We start from the raw sequence: 11,100 nt of genomic DNA, 5'->3' as shown, positions 1-11,100 counted from the left end.
TCGTGTTACCTAGTGAGGAAAACAACATGTTAGATTTACACTTCTGTTCCAAAGTCACAGATCTAACATTTGAAACACATCTTTTTGATAGTTTATTATGCTGTTAACAATGTATTAATCAGTTTTTAGTGATAAAGTGATGACATCTAAATTATTATTTTTGAAATGTGTAACTTTGAACTCCATCTAACATTTAATTTACCTGTTAGAGTGGAAAGAAACATCAGAGAAAATAAACAATGCTGCAGTGACAGCATGTTGAATAAAGGTAATGTTGATGGTTTGTGTATTGATCTCTGTTGAATATAGAAGTTCCTCTCTCTTCTATAGTTCAGTAACAGCTCAGTTCCTCCCTGAGTCTCTCCGTCTCCTCGTAGCTCTGTATTTTCTCTTTTCTCAGCTAAACATCTAAGATAAAGTGTTTCTAGACTACATGATGAAAAATATTGAAGTTTAGCAGTGTGTGACTCCCTCTGGTGGACGTTGTGGAGTATTGTGTTGTCTTTGCTCCAAAGGTTTTTGTACAGAGTTTTGGTGTTTCCTCTCACTGTGGGCTGCAGAGCACAGTAGTACACAGCAGAGTCAGACAGGTGAAGCTTCTGGATCTTCAGGGGAACTGATGTCTTGTTGACTGTAGCATAAATTCTTTCTTTCTGAAAGTCTTCAGCATCTTTTGCACCAGAGTAGACTTGTAGCATATACTTTGGAAAGCCATTTACTTCTTGTTTGTACCAGAACAAATATGCATATGAAGCAGTCTCAAATGTACAGCCAAGAGTAACTGTCTCTCCTTCAGTAGTAATGACATCTCCTGTTGACTGGATCACTCTGTCTTCTCCTTTACACTCTGGGGAAGAAGAGAACATGCAAAGATAGAGAGGAATCAGTAAAGATGATTGATTTATAGCAGAACAGTAGGTTTAAAGAGTAAATAATCTGGATCTTCCCTTACTACTGTTTTAAGTCAGAGAAAGCCATATACCATGTTATTTACAATGTAGGAGATACCGACATAAATGATCTGTTTTGCCATTTTGTGCATTAAAATACTCTATGTATCTTACGAAAGAAAAGAGCAGCAAGAATAATCCACAGCCAAAGTTCCATCTCTACAACAAAGTTTAAATCAACAGGAGAAACTAGCTGATGTTCAACATTCAGTCAGAGAATTGTTCTCTTCACAGCAGCACTTATTATTGACTGAATGGTTGAACACAGTGCAGAAGTAGTGCACCTCCTACTTGATAATGTAGTCCTCTATCAGTGTGTAACTCCCTCTGGTGGATGTTGTGGAGTATTGTGTTGTCTTTGCTCCAAAGGTTTTTGTACAGAGTTTTGGTGTTTCCTGTCACTGTGGGCCTCAGAGCACAGTAGTACACAGCAGAGTCAGACACCTTAGCTGAGGGGATGTTCATGAGGAATTGTTTGTCCTCCACTTTAATCTTCAGTCCAGGAATTACGCTATTGTTGTTTCCTACTATTCCTGAAGCAGAGTGGGAAATGATGAACTCTGGTGGTTTTCCTGGATATTGTCGGTACCAGAAGAAATAATTACCAGATGAATATCTGTAGGAGAGAGTAACAGAGCTGCCTTCTAAACTGTTCTTTTCTTTCTCAGCTGGGGTGAGTTCTTCACAGCTGATACCTAAAGGAAGAGATAACTGTTATTTCATGTTGTATAAGATTACATAAATTCACATTCAGGTGTTATTAGAATAGAACTTGTTCATCCTGCATAATTTAACATACCTGTTAGAATGGAGAGAAACATCAGAGTAATCACACAATGCTGCAGTGACAGCATGTTGAATAAAGGTAATGTTGATGGTTTGTGTATTGAACTCTGTTGAATATAGAAGTTTCTCTCTCTTCTATAGTTCAGTAACAGCTCAGCTCCTCCCTGAGTCTCTCTGTAAAGTGATTCTAGACTACATCATGAAAAATATTGAAGTTTAACAGTGTGTGACTCCCTCTGGTGGACGTTGTGGAGTATTGTGTTGTCTCTGCTCCAAAGGTTTTATGTACAGAGTTTTGGGGCCCTATCTAGCACTCAGCGCAATTGCCTTTGTACACCGACGCATGTATCATTCCTATTTTGCACCCGACGCACAGCAGAGTTTTCTCTCCACAGACGCACGTCAGTAAATTAGGGAATGTATTTGCGCTCCCGGGGGCGGTTCAGCGAAAAGAGGAGGCATGTTCCGGCGCAAATGTTCCCTGGTGCTATTTTGCTGTTTCAGAAAACAATTCCGCCACAGACCAGGAAAAACCTAGTCTAAAGTCAGTGGCGCGTTATTCAGATGCTATTTTAGGGGCGCATGTTTGGCCATAATGTAGCGTGTGCACAACGAGCATACACTTTGCTTCTCTCATCTAAACGGATGCAGCAGTTCCCATTTTTGCAAACCATACATAATTATAAAGAGAAATATTACTGAAAATGCGCTTCAGGTGTTTGGATCGGTCAGGAGGCACTTTACAGTACAGTCCTCAAAAAGTCGCAGCATTCTTTGTGGCTTGTTGTGTTTTAAACATTTCCATGAATCATGGATGTGTCGATGACAGAAATGAGGAAATATTAGAGGACTTAAGGAGACGTGATGTTGAACTACGGTGGGATTGGACACTCTGGCGGAATCTGGTCCGGGAGTAATGCGCAATGCGCTCCTGGTGGAGCGGGTGGACGGAGATGGAGAGGGGGGAAGAGGAAGGGGCACAACAGGTGCAGGTGATGCGTTTGGAGGCCCACGCTCCATGGCTGCAGCAATCCTCTCCAGACTTGAGGAGATGCGCCCGTGAGGAGCAGCAACATCGCCACCCGGTCAAGACGGGCATTTATTACTTTGCCGCATCTCGGACAGCTCCGCTGGCGTGCGCCAGGAAAATCCGCCGTTATAATAGCAATCCGCCATGGAACAAGCGCGCCTGCTCTTAAAGGGAATGTGAGATGACGCTCTGATTGGTTATTTTCACGTTGCGCCCAAACCACACCTAGCTAATTCAGACCAACCCATTTTAGATTTGCGTCGGGCGCAAGAGTCATTTATCCCGCCGGTATCATAGCAACAGCGCCCGAGATCCGCCCACAAAGCTACTTGCGTTTTGTGTTTCATACTGGCATTTCAGATTGTCAAAATAGGGCCCAAGTGATTCTGGACTACATCATATTGAAGTTTAACAGTGTTTGACTACACAGCAGAGTTAGACACCTTAGCTGAGGAGATCTCCAGTTTAACACGTTTCTTTGACCTGTCAATGTGAGCTGGGAAATCAGAACCAGTTGGATGAATCAACCCTTCCTCTGTGATGTAGAGCAGGAACTCTGGTCTGGATCTCTGGTATTGTCGGTACCACTGGATATTGTAGATAGTACCCTCATATGTACAGGTCAGGTTGATGTTTCTGCCCTCTGCAACATGTTCTTCAGTACTTTTTGGCTTTATGCTTTTCATGGAACCCAGGGCTACAACAGGAGTATTATTCACATCAGTTATCATTAACTTACACAGATAAACCTCAAGTTATGAAATAACTGGTTAATACAGCAGGTTATATGAGACTTTGATCTCTGCCCTAACACTCACCTATAAAGGGAGAGAAAAGTAAAAACAGGTAAAGCAACATGTCTTTGGAGTTGTTACAGCCAAACAGACAGCAGATGAGCAATGTTCTTCCACTGTAGTAGAATGAAAATGTAAACCGCCTCTCTGATGTGCAGCCCTTCTTCTCAACATCAAGCTGATTGTGCTTTTAGTTCCTCAAACATTTCTCCTCTGGAGACAGAAATAATCTCATTGGTTGAGTTAAACATTAGTGGGCGGGTAGAGAATAACCATTTGCTGAAAGGTAAAAAGATAAAAAGATAAAACAGCAGTGAAGAAAAAGAAGACCGTGCGCACAGAATAAACATTGCTTTACCGACATTGAAGTATGGCGGACACAGTGGGTAAAGACGCAGCCGCTCCGAGTAAATCTCGAATAAAACCGGAGATTTACACCACAGTAGACGGTCAAATTGTGGTGGAAGATGAGCTGTTGAACTTTCTTGTGGTTAAAATGAGAACTTTAAGTCAGGATGATATTGTTATGCTGACTGTTAACCACTTTGGGTCAGAGTGGATTGAGAGTTTTTAAATTTTCTCTATTTTTTCTTAATCGTTGCGCTTGCCATTTTTTTAAAAGGACAACAAAAGACGCTCACGAGCTTAAGAGTGCTCATCAACGGGCTGGTGAAAACATTCCTCGGTTTGGGTCTCATCATTTGGAAGATCTTCCACCTGTGACATTCAACAGCATTGATATTTCTTGTTTGAAAAATCGTAACATCTTAGAGGAACGATCAGCAACCATGAAACAGGCCATATCTGTGCAAACTGATATCTGCGAGGATCTCCGTTCAGTTACAGCCGGTCTAGACCAAACTGCGTAATGCGGTCAAAGCCTGGAGGAAGTAAGCCTGCTCCTCGGTTCAGCAAGGAGGCCCCGAGTCGGGGAATGGACAGTGACGGGCATGTACCTGGATGCACCGTTGTGGGTGCCAGCGCAACGGAGGAAGTCTCGAGTGAGGGGAGCGGAGAGACAGCTACCCTGGCATGGAGCAAGGTAGTGAAACGGGGCCGTCGACAACAGTTAACTGGAGATACTGCTCAGCCCAAGGCCAAACTGAACGCTCCGAGAAAGGAGAAGAAAAGTGGCATTGTTGGAACCAGTGAGGGAGGAAACATAAGGGTTGTGAAGACTAAGTTGGTGAGTGTTTTGCAACAAAATTCTCCCCCAGATGTAAATTCGGAAACATTGGCTAGTTACTTGAAAGATAAACTACACCGTGATGTAACATGCCAGAAGATAGAAAGTGCCCAAAGACAGTATAACTCCTTCAGAGTAATTGCAGAATGCAATGAGGTGAGTGAAATGTATGAGCCACAGCTGTGGCCAGAAGGTATTTTTGTGCGGCGTTTTTATGAAGCACGCAAAACATTAGGTCAAAGAAATGTAATTGCGAATATAAATGATGAGGTGTCTGAGGCTGGAGCAACTGTTGCGGTGAAGATTTGACTATGATCATGAGAGTTGTGTCATATAACTCACGTGGTTTACGCCTTGGACAGGGGGCCGGGGACAAAGCGCGACGTTTTGTTATTGACAAGCTCTTAGACAGTGCTGATATTTTATGTATACAAGAGACTCTGTTACCCAAACAAGATCTAGATAAACTCAACTCTGTGCATGAAAATTTTTATGGCACAGGTGAGTCGACAACAGATCTAAGTATGGGAATCGTGCGTGGCAGAATACCTGGAGGGGTGGCCATCCTATGGCATAGGAAACTTGACCCACTGATCGATGTGATTAGGCTAGAGGTGGACTGGGCCATAGCAATTAAAGTTGTACATGATAAAAATGTTTTTATTATTTTAAATGTGTACACGCCATATGAATGCTATCAAAATGAAAATGAATATCTTAATAGGCTTGCCTTTATCAGCTCATTCATAAAAGAGAGTAAAAGTACTTGCATTTTTGTGATGGGTGATATGAATGCTGATATGTCAGATGATAACTCTTTATTTGCCAAACACCTTAATCAATTTTGTCTAGACAGTAAGTTAGTTCTCTCAAGCAAAATGCTGTTACCAGTAGACAGTTACACATATATCAGTGAAGCTTGGCATACAACATCTTGGCTAGACCACTGTATATGTACAGCTGATGCTCATGATTGCTTGGAGATTGAGATCATGTATGGTGTAGCCACAGCAGATCACATACCTGTCTCCATGATAATACGTCTTGACAGTTTACCTGAGCTGACTAACTATGATAATGATAATAATGAGCTAAATAGAAAAGTGGACTGGGCAAAGCTCACAGAATATGATCTATGGAAGTACAACGCACTGAGTGATAGTAGTCTTAGTAATATTGATATTCCACTTGAAGCTATTTTGTGTGACAACTTAAATTGTAAGAGTCACAAACATCATAGTCAAATAGTTATCATGTATGACAAAATTGTGAACTGTTTAATTAATGACAGTAAATTATTCATCCAGGACAAAAGGAAGCTTAATATTAGACCTGGATGGAACGAATATGTGTCTGAACTTCATGTGGAGGCTAAGGAAGCTTTTTGGAGCTGGGTGTCATCTGGAAAACCTAGGTATGGCCCAGAGTTTGAACATAAGAAAAAGGCAAATGCCAGGTTTAAATATGCTGTACGGTTTATCAAAAGTAATGAGCAGATGATGAGGGCAAATTCTATAGCCAGAAAGTTTCAGCAGAATAATTTGTATGATTTCTGGAAGGAAGTAAAGGTTATCAATAATAGCAAGATGCCTTTGCCATCCAGTATTGATGGGATCTCTGGGGATGAAAATGTTGCCGTGTTGTGGGGGAAACATTTTAGAGAGATTTTTAACTGTGTTGAGAGTGTTGAATATCATGTTGATGATGTCATTAATAATGATGGCGTGGTTATTAGACCTGATGAAGTATGCCATGCTATTGACAAATTGGCAGTGAACAAAGCGTGTGGTCTTGACCAAATAACAGCTGAACACCTGAAGTATGCAAGCCAGAGAATCTCAGTGTTACTTGCTATATGTTTTTCTGGATTATTAGCGCATGGCATATTACCTGACTCTATGTTACCTGTACTGTTAGTGCCAGTTATTAAGGACAAAACCTGTAAGGTATCTAGCATAGAAAACTACAGGCCAATCGCTCTGGCGAGTATACTCTCTAAAGTATTAGAACAAATTCTATTTGATAGACTACAAGAATATATAACAACCACTGACAATCAATTTGGTTTTAAAAATAAACATAGCACAGATTTGTGCATATATGCACTGAAAGAACTTGTTTCCAAGTACAAAAGCCATGGATCAACAATGTTTTTATGTTTCCTTGATGCATCCAAAGCTTTTGACCGTGTTAATCACGGTAAACTGTTTATTAAATTACAAGAGCGAGGGGTCCCCCGTTACCCTACATATCTTGCATTATTGGTACTCCCATCAAACAATGCAAGCTAGATGGGGGTAAGATTACATCAGATCCTTTCCCAGTTACCAATGGGGTTAGACAAGGTGGAATATTGTCGCCTGTTCTTTTAATTTGTATATGGATGATCTTTCTAGGACATTAGAAGTGTGTAAAACTGGTTGTATGGTAGGAGATAGGTTATTAATCATCTGATGTATGCAGATGATTTATTGTGTTATGTCTCCTTATAGTGCTGGCCTACAACAACTGCTTAGTGTCTGTTCAAACTACAGACTACAGTATGACATCAGTAGTATAAAGATGGCGGTTTTCGCGTGCATGTGTGGCCGTCATCTCAACACACACGCAAACCTGCCATGCCAACGTATGATATGTGCGTCGCGTGATGGCCCGCGGCCGCGCGTCGTTACTCGCGATCGCCATCTAGTGGCTGAATATGTTCGTGCATATAATCGTCGGAGCTGCGACGCATCTAGCGGATGTGATGACGTCGCGTTCGAACGTCGGCACCTGGCGCCATCTAGTGGCCGAATATGGTAGTGCATAAGCGGATTTGATGACTTGGTTGTCGCGGGTCGTGCGCCTCCCTGCAACGCGAGGGTCTTGTGGCCTTGAGCTGAGGGGCCTCTCACCCCCGCCGAATAAGGTCACTCTTGCATTGTACTACCTGGGGGGTCTGCACACTTTTTAGCTTTTCTGCTAGCTAGCTAGCTTACTACCATTTTTCCACAATCAATACCAGTGAGTTGTTCTTTTTTTTTGTGAGAAAAAAAAAAAAAAGAGGATCCTTTTTCAGCAGTGCACTGTTTAAAACCCCTTGTTTCATGCTAGCTGTCTCTTTTTAGATGCTTTTTTTTAGCTAGTCTGGTAGCTAGCCAGATAGATAGCTACCGTTTTTCCTCATCAAAAAAAACCTCTGGAGTTTCACTTTTTAATTCTTCTTGGTGAAAGCAAGCAGGTGTTTCGTTTTTTCAGCAATACCTACTAGTGGTAAGTAAATTTAAAAGCACCTCTTGTGTTTAAGGATGTTCAAAGATATTTAATTCATTCAGTCATTCATGAATTAGCTAAAACTTTGACCGTGTGTTGGTAATGCGGGCGGTGGTTGTACCATGTGACGATAGTAAAAAACGTGTTAGCCCAGTGGTTAGCTTGTAAATGTGGGGTCTATTGTTGTGGGTGTTAAATGCGTCATAAAGGGGTGGTTTGTGGTGTTTAAAAACCCCTTGTTTTCAAGGCTGACTGCTCACTTTTTACCTGCAGTTTTTAGCTAAGGTGCTAGCTAAAAATTTTCCCTCGTTTTCTCAGGCTTCCTCAACAAAGACCTCTGAAGAAAAGAGGATTCGTTTCTACAGAAATGGCTGCGTTTGGTGAGTAAATTTAAAAAAAAAAAGCTTATTGTAAGGTGTTTAATTCATTCAGTCATTTGTGACTTAAAAAGTTTTTTTTTTGTTGTATAATGCAGTTTTGCGTCATTAGGTGATTTTATAAAGAGCTGGGACAATGTGGCTGTGTTAGTTGATGAAACACTTATACCACAAGGTAAAACCTATAAATATATTATACACTACAGCATTAATTGATTTAGTACTGTGTTTTCATTAATTTTTTGTTTTTTGTTTTTTAAAAAGAGCTGTGTAGCCCGATCCTACAGACCCCAACACACCAGAACATAAAACAAAAGGTCCTATCTAATAAGGAATAAGAACGTTGGAAACAGGTATTTATGGGGCTATTTATCTCTTTCAGGCTGTAATATTTATTACTATTTAATTTATCACCGTGTTTCTAGTCCTCTAATATATATATATATTCTGTGTCTAGACAATCCGTTCCTGAACAAAGGATCCGTGAAGGGTGATGGCTACTCGATAGCACATAGGGCTGAAATCAACCATGATAAAAGGCCGTGTGCTTCTCTAAACTCCTCTCTGTGAAAGCTGCTACCCCTAAAAACGTTCACCATCGTAAGCATAAAGAAGCAATTTATTGAGGTGAGTTGAAAAGAAAAACGGTAAAATGCTGTGTTGTATAAAAAAAAATAATCTAATGCATCTAATCTAATGCTTATTACAGCCTGAGCCATACCAGAAAAGCTTCCCCGCCCAAAAGACGCAACCATTCCTTTGTTCCCGGTTTCATCTTACCCGGCCACTGTATCTTATGATCCTAACACAGTTGCAGAGGTGAGAAACCCTTTGTATCTAGCAGAATATATTTACATGTGTTATAAAAGCTTTTTAAATAAAATGTATATGTTGTTAAAAAGACCTTTCCTTTTTTTTAGCAACTAAAGGCTACGGAGACTTAGTTTCATTGTATTTGACGCCTTAGGGACGATTTCACACAGCCACCCCCATGGAGCAGAAACGGATGTCTACACAAGCCTAAGAAGGGATCTAAGAAGAGATCTATTGAGGTGAATTGAAAGAAAAACATGAAAATAGAGTGTTGTATTTAAAAAAAAAAAGAAAAAAAAAAAAAAAATATTCTAATCTAATGCTTATTACAGCCTGAGCCATACCAGAAGGGCTTCCCGCTATAAAAAGCAAGCACCAATTCCTTTGTTTCGGTCTCATCTTACCCGCCACTGTATCTTGATCATCCTAACACAGTTGCAGAGTGAGAAACCCTTTGTATCTAGCAGAATATATTTACATAGTGTTATAAAAGCTTTTAAATAAAATGTATATATTGTTAAAAAGGCATTTCTTTTGTTTTTACAAGTAAACCAACCGAGACTTAGAGTCCTTGCATTTGTTGTCGTCTAAGTGTGATTTCACACATAGTACACCAAAGCCCTACCAAACCACGACGGTGACTCCATTGAGAGGGGACAAAAGGACACCCCTTTACAAAAGACATCTGATGAGGTGTGTGGGTGTGTGTCTGTGTTGTGTATCGCGTGTGTGTTGTGTGTGTGTGTGTGTGTGGTATGCGCGGCGTGTCTTTATTTAACCAGAAAAATATGTTGTTATACCTCTAGACAATCCATGCCGTAGAAGCCGGAGAAGGGTCTGAAGACACAGGACTAACAGCCGGCAGCTCCAACACCCCCCAACCAAATCGGCTAGCTACAGCAGAAGGGTCTGAAGACGCCCGAATAGCAGAGACACCACTTCAGCCCATCAATCGAGTCAGGCATCTTTGCAGGTGTTCCCTGAATATAATGTAGGTGCATACCTCTTTAACTGTATCTATAGCACAGAGGAAGGATCCGACTATGTCAGCTGTATACCACACACCTCTGTCATAACGGTGTCAGATAAAAGTGTAACAGGGGGAATACATCAGTAACCAATCCTGTAAATGTATTAGAGGTTAACGTTCCATTCCTTGATAAGCAAGCAGTGCCTAATTATAATACCTCTACAACCAGTTTGAACACTGTGGGCACTAGGAGGTCCTGAGCAGGTGACATTGCTTCAGGGTGAAGAGCTTTTGAGTATTGTGTCAACACTACACCTCAACAACCTCGTCCAGATGGCAATTATAAACAAATACAATCAGAATTAGCCGAATTACGAAACAAAACGATGCTCTTATGAATAAATTAGATGTCTTCGCAAACAGCTAACACACAATTGACTGGTTTGGTCACAGACTTGAACAACGCTGGCCCAGCCAGGTCAGAGCTAACACGCATTTGGTTGATTTGGTCACAGGTTTTGGTACCAGCTGGCCAATCAGGTCAGCGCTCTCTCAATACGCTGATTGTACCTATGATAGTATGCCCTTAAAAGGCTATGAATATGCCCCAACATTAAAAAACAGGCTATAGTTTGTGTACAATATAAAAAAAATTTAAAAAAATTAAAAAATGCCACCCGCACCCAAAAACAAAAAAAAATCTGAACCCTTAGGTGTGTGTGTGATATAGTGACGAGGAACTAGAATGGCCATGCGAGGGACGATTACACAAGAGCAGTAAGCAATCCTCAGGATTTTACGTTTGTTTGTGCTATACATGCCAAAATATTGAAGCCTGGGCCCAATCTACCCATGCCTAGTGCTAGCGCTGAAGAAAGCAACAATGAGAAAACACAAGAATTAGATAGTCCGTCCCTGAACAGTTGTCACATAATGGTCCTT

The 11,100-nt window shown here is 41.0% G+C and overlaps 1 long non-coding RNA gene across 1 annotated transcript; it reads left to right on the top strand.

Moving 5' to 3' along the window:
* Window positions 1–8,475: 8,475 nt before the first annotated feature.
* LOC120567884 lies at window positions 8,476–8,681 on the top strand. The gene is made up of 2 exons (XR_005640626.1): window positions 8,476–8,550; window positions 8,640–8,681. It is a non-coding gene; the product is annotated as an uncharacterized LOC120567884 (long non-coding RNA).
* The last annotated feature ends 2,419 nt before the right edge of the window (window positions 8,682–11,100 follow it).

This window comes from Perca fluviatilis, chromosome 11 (assembly GCF_010015445.1).
Source record: "Perca fluviatilis chromosome 11, GENO_Pfluv_1.0, whole genome shotgun sequence".
In the NCBI taxonomy this organism is placed as follows: domain Eukaryota; kingdom Metazoa; phylum Chordata; class Actinopteri; order Perciformes; family Percidae; genus Perca; species Perca fluviatilis.
This window is presented reverse-complemented; position numbering and strand designations above follow the sequence as displayed.